Source organism: Nomascus leucogenys, chromosome 16 (assembly GCF_006542625.1).
Source record: "Nomascus leucogenys isolate Asia chromosome 16, Asia_NLE_v1, whole genome shotgun sequence".
NCBI lineage: Eukaryota > Metazoa > Chordata > Mammalia > Primates > Hylobatidae > Nomascus > Nomascus leucogenys.
Window position 1 is genome coordinate 43,081,563 of NC_044396.1, and position 11,081 is coordinate 43,092,643.

The following is an 11,081-nucleotide window of genomic DNA, read 5'->3' on the forward strand; positions in this document are numbered from 1 at the left end:
TACTAAAAATACAAAAATTAGCCAGGCATGATGGCGTGCACCTGTAATCCCAGCCATACGGGAGGCTGAGGCAGGAGAATCGCTTGAACCCAGGAAGCTGAGGTTGCAGTGAGCCGAGATCACGCTACTGCACTCCAGCAGCCTGATGGAGACTAGGGAGGCAGGCATCAAATTTGGCAATCAATGCCCATAAAATATTCAGTGCAAACATCCAAGAGACAGAAAATGGGATTGGTAACATGGAGACTGAGGAAACCAACTCAGAAAGGTTAAGTAAGTAACTTAAGTTCGCACAGCATAAAATGCAAGTGGCAGAGTCAAGAGGCAAACCCAGGACTGTCTGATTACAAAGCCTGGTCTCACCATTTTATGTCACTTCCTTCCAGTCAGAGCCGACCAGTCTCCAGGAATTTGGACTGCTGACTGCATTTATCCACTTTGGGAAATCTCTAGTAATAAAAGGGAGACACGCTGAGTAATAAGTGTGAAGTTTAGAACACAAGCCTTGCGAGAGCTTTCAAGAATAAATAAAATTCCACATGGATAGCCTGGGAGGTCACTCTCCCCAGGCTCTGTAGAAGTGGTGTTGGGGAGCATAGACGTTTGGTCCATGATGTACAGTACAGCCCCTTTCCACAATGTTGGAGATGAAGCTGGGTCTCCTGCCTGTGCCTGCATATTCCTATAGCTTCCCTGAGTCCTGTGGATGATGACTGGTGAGATAAATCGTGCAGGAAACATGTTTAGTGTGAAAAAAAAATAAAACAACAACAAAAAAACCCAACATATTTGGAATGTGATAGACAACAAGTGAATAGACAATCTCACTTAGAAATTGCATTTAATAGAGTTAACAAATTCAGTTGCCTTTCGCTGGGGAGCAATGAACAATTTCATCTCCCCCCAGAGACTCTGGAGTCAAAGGTGGTGTTTAGATTCTGTTACCCGGAACGCTGGTCTCTCATCTGTGTCAGGTACTTGACACAGAGGTATTTTACAGAGGAGGGATGCTAAGTCACGAGAAGGATGAATAGGAAGAGAAGGATGATTACAGGCTGGAGGTTAAGAACAGAGATTCCGAAGTTTCACAGTACGACTGGGAACTCACTGACTAGCTGTATGCTTGGCTAATGCTTCATCCTCTCCAACATTCAGCTTCATCATCTATAAAAGGAATCCCGTAATGTCTATGTCTCAGAGATCCTGCGAGGGTGAGGTTAGGCATCATACATGAAGGGCTTAGCTTAGCAAGTACCAGTTGCTTGTTAATCTTTATTACAATGGCAGTGGAGCATACATATGCTTTACCTATGGAGCACACTTTACCTCTGAGCACCCTAGAGAAAGGAGAGTTTGGCAGTTTAGCAAGGGGGGTCAGGGGACATAGGAGGATGGCTACACAACGTACACTAAACTCACAATTAGGGAGTACAATCATGCTTTGTTCCCAAATGGCAAGTTTTTTGACAATGTGTCTTTATATCCATTGCTGGGTTTTTTTGGTTGTTTGTTTTTTTTTTGCTTTGTTTTGTTTTGTTTTTAAGATGGACTGTCTCTCTGTTGCCTAGGCTGGAGTGTAGTGGCGCGATCTTGGCTCACTGCAACCTCCGCCTCCCGGGTTGAAGCAATTCTCCTGCCTCAGCCTCCCGAGTAGCTGAGATTACAGGTGCCTGCCACCATGCCCAGCTAATTTTTTGTATTTTTAGTAGAGACAGGGTTTCACCATGTTGGTCAGGCTGGTTTCGAACTCCTGACCTCAAGTGATCCTCCTGCCTTGGCCTTCCAAAGTGCTGGGATTACAGGCATGAGCCACCACGCCCAGCCATCATCCATTGCTGTTTTAAAGAATTAAATATATCACACGATTGGAACAAATTAGAAAAACACTCTGAATTGTTTTCTACATATATTACTGACATAATGACTTCTGAAACATCAGCTAATTATAGTTTTAAAGGCCTAGAATTCTTTATAAGGATAGATGGCATTTTTTCTGGAATCTTCCTTTTCGATGGAGGAGAATAAGGCAAAAAAAAGCACTGGATTTGGCACTGGGTAGACCTTGGTTTGAATCCTAGCTCTTAGCTGTGTGTCCCCTAGAGAAATGACCTAACCTCTCTGAACCTCCTTCTTCCTTTTTATGATGGGGATGATAATATCTCTCTCATGGGATTTTGCAAGGCACATGAAATACTTATTACACTGGGTCCATCTTAGGCTATCAATAAATGGTAACTATTAGTAATTTATTAGTAGCTATCTTGAATCTTTTCCGCTTTTTCTCTTTTCCTCTCCTGCTATACAGTATGCTTTTCTCAGGTGAAAGGATACAGAAAAAAAACATTATTGAGCACAGGTCATCAAATTCCCATGGAATCTTTAAGAAATCAGGGATGTCCTTCTTGCTTTCGACACAACTTCCTAAAATAACTCTTTGACCAGCTATAACCCTCCTTGATAGAAGTTACAGATGGAAATGACTGATGAGTTTGTTTATATCCAGTACTTGTATGGTTCAGCCTTTTAACTGATTTGCTTTTTTTTTTTTTTTTTTTGAGACGGTGTCTTGCTCTGTTGCCCAGGCTGGAGTGAAGTGGCACAATCTTGGCTCACTGTAACCTCTGCCTCCTGGGTTCAAGTGATTCTTCTGCCTCAGTCCCGAGTAGCTGGGATTATAGGCGCATGCCACCATGCCTGGCTATTTTTTGTATTTTTAGTGGAGACGGGTTTCACCATATTGGCCAGGCTTGTCTTGAACTCCTGACCTTATGATCCGCCCGCCTCCGCCTCCCAAAGTGCTGGGATTACATGCATGAGCCACGGCGCCTGGCCCTGATTTGCTCTTGAAGAACTACCACAAAAACGCAGTTTCTTTCCCCCTGCTCCTCAGAGGCCACTCCACATTTTAATGAGATTTTTCCTGATTAAGAGCAAAGATGTTCTTTTGCTCAGCCAGTGGCAGTTTGACCTTTCCGGACTCCTCCCTGTGGCTGCAGCACAGTGCCTGACTTCTTCCATGAAAGAGCTGTGGAGCTGGCAGGGCCTAGGTGCTGGTGGATAGCCCTGTGACTGGATCAGTGGCTGGAGGGAGCAGGAAGTGGTCTGCGAAATAAATGACGGGTCTGAGGTCACCAAGCAATCATCAGGTGGTTAGAAATATGGACTGGGGCTTGTGGAAAGTTCTTACGGAAATATGCCAGAGGCGGTCATTTGCACAGAGGTGGGAGGTACACTATGGCACGGACCGACTCACCCACAGGGAGGAAAAGTGTGAGCCTGGATTAGAGAACACTATGGAGGAAGAACTTTGAGGCTGATGGCCTTGAAGAGCAGTAGAAGGAACCAAGGAAACTAGCAGCAGGGAGCTCTTAGAGTGTAGACATCCAACAGGAAAAGTGCCCAGGGTTACAATATCCAAGAAAGGCCTGAGTCTTGGGTCAAGGAGTCAGCATTAGAGAGTGCTGAGTGGTTGGGGATGGATGAAAGCTCACGGAGCGGGTTAGCTGTGGAGTTTCTGGTGACTCTTCAAGTACTAGTTTCAGAGCCAGGTGGAGAAATGTCATCCTCCAATTATAGGAAGACAAATGCTAACTTGAGGGATCAGGGAGACAGATGTACTCGAGGGATTGGGGTGTGAAGGAAATCTTTAGAACAGTCTTCAGTTTCAGTTTTTAGAAGAATAAGGATCTGAAGCAAATTAAATTTTATCGAATAATTATCTTTTTGACAATTGGCTCAAATTTAGGCTGCTCTCTGGAGCAGATTATATAAATACAGAGTTTCAGATATACAGAATACTGCTTACACCAAAAAAGCTGCAAAACAACTAAAATGTTTAAAAAAAATTTAAAATTTCTCATTTTAACCTGACCTAACGCCTAACTAAAATGCTTTTCAACTGCTTGTCTTCAATGGTTTTCTTTATTTTTTTGAGACAAGGTCTCACTCTGTGGCTGAGGCTGGAGTTCAGTGGCACGATCATGGCTCACTGCAGCCTTGACCTCCCAGGCTCAAGTGATCCTCCTGCCTCAGCCTCCTGAGTACCTTGAACTACAGGCGTGTGCCACCATGCTTGGCCACCACGCTCTGGCCTGTTTGGATATTGTAGAGTCGAGATCTTGCCATGTCTCCTGGACTCAAATGATCCCCCCACCTAAGCCCCCCAAAGTGCCGAGTTTAGAGGGGTGAGCCACCACACCCAGCTGCTTTTTAACTGTTTTCAATCAGATTCTTGAGTTTTGTTTTCACTGTTTTAAAACTAATTTCAGCCTTCCTGTTTATTGTTTTAAGATTTGTTTTAGCTTTTATTCTAAAATAAATTCTAAAATGTACTTACTGGAGTTTGTAGTGCCTGTTAATTTTGGTGCATCTGATAAATGTTAGCTTTCCCATGTGCTGTTGATAACCAACTCTTCTTACAGCCTGTGACATAGCTTACGGAGACAGCCATGGAACTGCCTTGGATAACACAGAGTCAAATTCTAAGAGAATCAGTTTATTCTTTGGTAGAAATCTTAACTTTTGTGGGAATACATTAAAACTTAAAAACCTTATCTATTTTACATATTAAACATTAAAAATTAGTCCAGGTAAAGTAGCTCATACCTGTAATCCCAGCACTTTGGGAGGCCGAGGTAGGAGGATCACTTGAGCCAAGGAGTTCAAAACCAGCCTCGGCAATATTGTGAGACCTCGTATCAAAACAAACAAACGAACAAAAAAACTAGCAGGGCACCGTGGCTCATGACTGCAGTTGCAACTACTCAGGAGGCTGAGGGGAAAGGATTGCTTGAGCCCAGGAGGTAGAGGCTGCAGTGAGCCATGATCACACCACTGCACTCCAGCCTGGGCAACAGAGTGAGAGCCTGTTAAAAAAAAAAAAAAGTTAAAAATTAACATGATGGCAATTATGGTACATTTAATATAATATAAAAATTTATTTTAACACTCACCATTATTTTCTGGTTCTCTGGGTTTCAAGTCCAATTTTCTGTCACTAAAGAACCAAATAAGAACGCATTGGTTCTTAGATTTCTAAATTTCCTGAATTGGAATTTTAAAAAATAACATGCTGTGGCTGGTGGCATGGCTCATACCTATAATCTCAGCACTTTTGGAGGCCAAAGTAGGAGTGCTTGAGGCCAGGAGTTTGAGACCAGCCTGGGCAACATAGCAAGACCCCATCTCTACAAATTAATAGAAAAATTAGCCCGGGCATAGTGCACTTGCATGTGGTCCCAGCTACTCAGGAGGCTGAGATGAAAGGATTGCTTGAGCCTGGGAAGTCGAGGCGGCAGTGAGCTGAGATCCTACCACTGCACTCCAGCCTGGGTGACAAGGCAAGACCCTGTCTCAAAAAAACCAAAAACTCCAAAAAACAAGCAAAACACCCCCAATAAACAAACAAACAAGAACAACAACAAAAAAACATGCTTAAGGGGTGGGTATTGTGCATACGCAGAAACAGGCTGGCCAACTTTTAATTTTGCCAACTAAGAGCATTTTTTTTCAAAACTCAATTTATTATCAGCAACAATGGATCAAAGAAATGGCATGATAATACAAAACTATGTGAGAATATTTAGCTGTATGGAATGAGGTAGGTCTGTATCTACTGACAAAGATCTCTGGGATAAATTAAGTTTTAAAAAAAGGCAAGGTGCAGAACAATGGATTGGGTGGATCCATCCAATGTGCTACCAAGAGTGAACTGGGAGAGAGGGAGGCTTACTCTTCATTGAATTCCCTTTTACACCTTTTGAAGTTTGTACTGTGTGTTCAAAAATAAATACAGATAAATTTAAAGATTAGCTTTGTGAAAAATTCATTCCAGCATCTTGTTTTTCATTTGTCTAGGATCAGTAAAAGCTTTGTCCTGAGACTGGTACTAGGCCTCAAACAGGCTTTTAAGATCCTCCATCCTAACCCACTTTCCACTTACCTTCAAACGAGTAAGCTCTCAGACGGGAGGGGACAGTCTAGCTGTACCTTAGTCCCCTCCCCCTGAGAAAATGACACATTACGGAAACTATTAGTTCTTAAGAGGGGAGTTGCTGCTTCCAAGATTGAAGAGGAGATACATTATTTCCAAAGATTCACCTCTTTCCCTTTTCTCTATCCTTGTTTATATAGATGGGAAGGTTCATACAAGGAAACATAGCCTCATAGCATTTTCCTTTCGAGGGTGTTTGTAATGTTCGTGTGTGCCAGAATGCCTGCGTTTACTAATATGCACTACACATTGTGTTTATTTCTGTTTCATCAAGGTTTTGCCAGATTATGGCCTGTCTGTGCCTGATAGTGGCTGTGTTTGTGTATGAGCACAGGGTCATCTGATAACAAATTGTCACATCATGCGATTAAGCGATGTTTAAAATGGGTGTAAGCCAGAAAGTGGTCTGACTCCCAGACCACTTTTAGAAGGTCTCATCAACAAAAGAAAGTTCAAGGTATCTTGGAAGAGGTCATTGATTACAACCGTCTTGATCATTCTGGACTTGTTCCTTCCTGCAGAGACACAATTAAAATAATGTTGTACAGTAGACATTTTTCATTGTTAGAGGAAGGACACTTTTTCAGATGTAAATCAATGCAAAATCTATCTCCTCTTCAGAAAGATAAAAATTCATATTTTTAGAAGCTCGCTCAATGAATTGTATGAGAGGTGATGCTTTATTACAAACATCAGTGTTCAGTTGCTGTTTCTCATGACTTTCACTGCCACATCTGAGGCCACACAGGCAGACTGTGAGCATCCTGGGCCAGGGACGTCGTGCCTGTCACTTTCCCATGCCTGGTATATTTTCGCAGCACACAGTAAGTGCCTAGCACATTTCCGTTGACTGAATGAATGAATGCTTCAAATTAATAGTTACTAGCAAAAAATCTTAACAAAACCTTAAACTTTGATTTGTAATACTTATACTATATTTTTGCATTATTACCTAATCTCTCTGAATTATCAGTGCTATCATCAGCTATAAAACTACGTTGGTCTGGAAAGCATTGGAAGATAGTTTTGTCTGATAGCTAAAGCTCAGGAAAAAATGTCACCCTTATCATTACTGGTTTTGTGCTTAACGGAAAATTCCTTGAATTAAGGTTTATTATTGTCATCATTATTTGTCTCAGTAACATGGACATATAAATCACCTTGTTGTAACTGCTTTGAAATTTAATAAAATGAACAAAAGCAGTGAATTTTCTGTTCCCTTCCGTGAAGTCTGGTAATTTTAGTAATCCACTGCCCTATGAGATACAAGGCAACTCTGTTTCCTCTGTAGTCTGTTTTTTCTTCCTTTCTTTCAAAATAACCTGCCATCTTTCCAAAATAAACATGAGGAGGAAATACATGAGTGGGTATGTAATCACCCAGATATTTGGAGCAGCATGCCTCTGAAAAAATTGTAAAAATAGAGTAGTCATCAGAAATTTCTTCTGGTTTTACAGAGCTTATTAATGTTCTTTTCTTGTCTCTATAAGAATTTTTAAAAGAAACATTTACATTAGTGTAAAAATCTGCCCAAGTGAAAATTAAATAGCTATCCACTCAAAACTTATTTTCCCACATAAGGATAATCTTAGATTTTTAGAAATTTGGAGTGAACTTCATGGAAATAATTATTTTACAGATTTTTTTAGCATTTTAGAATTATAATATCATATTATATTTCAATCCAATATTTATGAGGCTTCATTCTGTGATGATCTTATCACAGTGTTAATTACATAATTACATTACAGTTCAATCATAATATGTGTATTTCACATTTGTTTTTAGATACTTTGAATTTAAAGGTACTTTTGGGATTTCTTTTAATACTGGAGGGTTTATGATACGTAACAAACATTTAGAAAACTGGGTTGCTTAGAAGACATCATCTAATGTAATGAGTCTGGTGAATGAGTTTACGACTTTTAGCTTATGGTTCAGAAAATACAAAGATCATTTTTCTCTCTCTTGCCCTTTCTCTTGTCCTCCTTTTTTCCCTCCTCGTTCTCTTCTTCACCTGTCTCCTTTTCGTCTTCAGCAAATATTATTTAGCATCTACTCTCTATGCTGAGTTCAGCAACAGTTCAGAGTTTTCAGCTGCTGCTGTTAGATCTCAGAGAGGCTGACCTCAGAGTCAGATCCTGAGCTTCTTCTAGACCATTACCATAGACAGAAACAGACCATTTGAAGCATGGTACACATTTATTAATGGAGATCCTACTCTTTGGAGTCTGTGATAATTTGTAGGTAGCTAAGCAAAACTTTTTGAGTATACCACCTACCCATCTAAGGAGAGAGGGTTTCCCAAACAATTTAACATCATCAATAAGATAACAGTGTTTGCTCCTCTCAGGCAAGTCAGCTGCTTTTGCCTAGGCACGTACATGCCCAGGAGGCCTGAAGATGCTAATTACAAATCATTCGTAACTTGTCACTAAAGTCACAAGGAGGCTTACTTGCAAGCAAATCTTTGTAACTGTGGGAAAACAGTTTTGAAGGTCTATGGGTAAAGCAAAAACATTAAATTACAAAAAAAAGTTCTTCAATCTAGACTAGTTACACTTCAAATTTCAAATTACCCAGACAGCAACACATGGTGTGAGTAGATCTTGTCTTCCCTTCGAGTGTTGCTTTATTACAATTCTATCCACTAAAAAGAGCCCATTGTGGACTCTCCTGTGAGTGAGTCTTCTAGCCTTGGTTCTGGAGAGAGAGCCCATGAGGTCACGGCTGGCCCTTCAGTGGGTGAGCAGGGCCAGTTCTGAGGCTGGAGAACTTGACCCCATAGGTGGCATTAGCCATCATTCCTGGAGACTCTTGACCTGAAATGGACCCTCCTTCTCACTGTGGAGCTGGGCCTTGGCTGAGGCTGGAGATGTCCAGGACCTGGGAATTCCACATCATGATCCTTTCTCTGAATAGTTCCATGGCTCACCTAACCCAGTCGGTGGAGGTGGCTCAGAAGCTGCCCAGTTCATAAACAAGAAGAAAGAAGAAAGGACAGTACCCCCACATCTGCACAGGCTGTTTCTGTACATATGCAACTCTGGGTCCTGGTCTGGATGGTTTCCTGTGGGTGGATGACTAACTGGCCCAGCTCAAGGTACTTGGCCTCCTTGGCTTCTCCTTGAGCCATCAGACTCATCCCCAGGAAACGAGCTCATCCACAATCATTATAGCTTTAGTTCATGCATTATGACTAAATCTCTTGAAGATAAGGAGGAAAAGTTAAAATGCTGAGCCACATTTCTTCTGGGAAGAGCTGTGGAGCATTTCAGACTATACCTTGGAATAGGGCAAGGCAAAATGCCTAGCTTTAATTAGAGAGAAAGAGAGGCTGGCATTGATGGAGCTAATTCTTTCTCGCCAAATTGCTATGTAAGGAAAGTTCAGTGTTAGAACTGAAATCCCAGGCTAAGGAACAGCTTACCTGAATTCACACCAGTAACTCTGGGCAGCTTACTAAACATAGTGCCTCAGTTTGGATATACCTATTAAAATGGGGATAGAAACATTAATACTTCAAAAGGTCCTTAGAAGTTTTCTTTGCAGGATTAAATGAGTTAATATCTCTAAAGTGCTTACAGCAGAGAATCACAAAGTTAGCATTAAATATAGGTATATTTCTGTAAACACAGGCTGTTATCACTGTTATCATCACTAGTCCATGTTTGAATGCAAGAACTCTAAGTGACTAAAATAATAGAGAAAGGAAAAAAAAAGAAAAGGAAACTTTTTGGTGAGGAGTGAAGATAACGTCATGTTTCCTTTAAATCTCACAATCCCTTTGTGAAATAAGTAAACAGCTATAGAATAAGTCTAGGGATGCACTGTGCAGCAGGAGCACTATAGTTAATAATATTGTACAGTCATCTCTCCTTGGGGGATTGGTTCCAGGACCCGTGAGGATACCAAAATCTGTGGATGATCAAGTCCCTTATATAAAATGGCATAGTATTTGCATATAACCTATACACATCCCCCATATACTTTATTTTAGTTTTTGAGACAGAGTTTCATTCTTGTTGCCCAGGCTGGAGTGCAATGGCATGATCTCGCCTCACTGCAACTTCCGCCTCCCGGGTTCTCTTGCCTCAGACTCCCAAGTAGCTGGGATTACAGGTGTGCACCACCACGCCCAGCTAATTTTTGTATTTTTAGTAGAGACAGGGTTTCGCCATGTTGATCAGGCTGGTTTCGAACTCCTGACATCAGGTGATCTGCCCACCTCATCCTCCCAAAGTGCTGGGATCACAGGTGTGAGCCACCGTACCTGGCCCTTCCCATGTACTTTAAATCATCTCCAGGTTACTAATAATACCCAATACAATGTAAATAGTGGTTACATTTTCATTTGTATTATTTTTAAATGTTTATTTTTATTTAAAAATGTTTTCTATTTACAATTGGCTGAATCTATGGATGCTGAATGGGAGGATATGGGAGCCAATTGTATTGTCTACTGAAAACATGTGAAGCAAGTAGATTTTAGGCATGCTTAATACAAGAAAAAGAAGGCGATGGATACGTTAGTTTGATTGTAGTAATCATTTCACTATTATATGTATATCAAAACATCATGCTGTATACTTTAAATATATACAAAATAAATTAGAAAATAAATAAATAATATTATATGAGAGCTGGGAAAAGAGCTAACATTGTGAGTGAACTAACATTTGCCAGGCATTGTGCTAAACCCATTGCAGATTTAGCTAGTTAAATTAGTGTAACTCCTAAAGACTTATTTGTGTATTTATTATTTCATTTAAAAAAGTATTTGAGCAGCTTACTTAAATTCATAACACAAAATAATAGGCAAAATAAGAAAATAAGGATGAAGAGAAAAGAAAGCTCAGAGTAGTAAGATAAATGTAGTAAGGACGATGTATGAGGCCTTAGTATAATAGATGAGGATGCTGAGGTTCTGAGAAGTTCTGTGTATTGTGTGGGATGTCCTGCTGCGGCAGAGCCCAGCTGGGTGTCATTCCTGACTCTGTGGGTTCTGAGGCAGTTTAGAGTGACTTTTCCAGTTTAAATGGAGCCTAGAGAAGGGGAAGAAAGAGAGCTCAGGCAAAAGGGCAATGTA

At 40.8% G+C, this 11,081-nt stretch overlaps 1 non-coding gene across 1 annotated transcript; it reads left to right on the forward strand.

Annotated features, from left to right (window-relative positions):
- Positions 1–534: 534 nt before the first annotated feature.
- On the forward strand, positions 535–743 carry LOC115830713. Its single transcript, XR_004026265.1, has one exon. It is a non-coding gene; the product is annotated as a small nucleolar RNA SNORA73 family (small nucleolar RNA).
- The last annotated feature ends 10,338 nt before the right edge of the window (positions 744–11,081 follow it).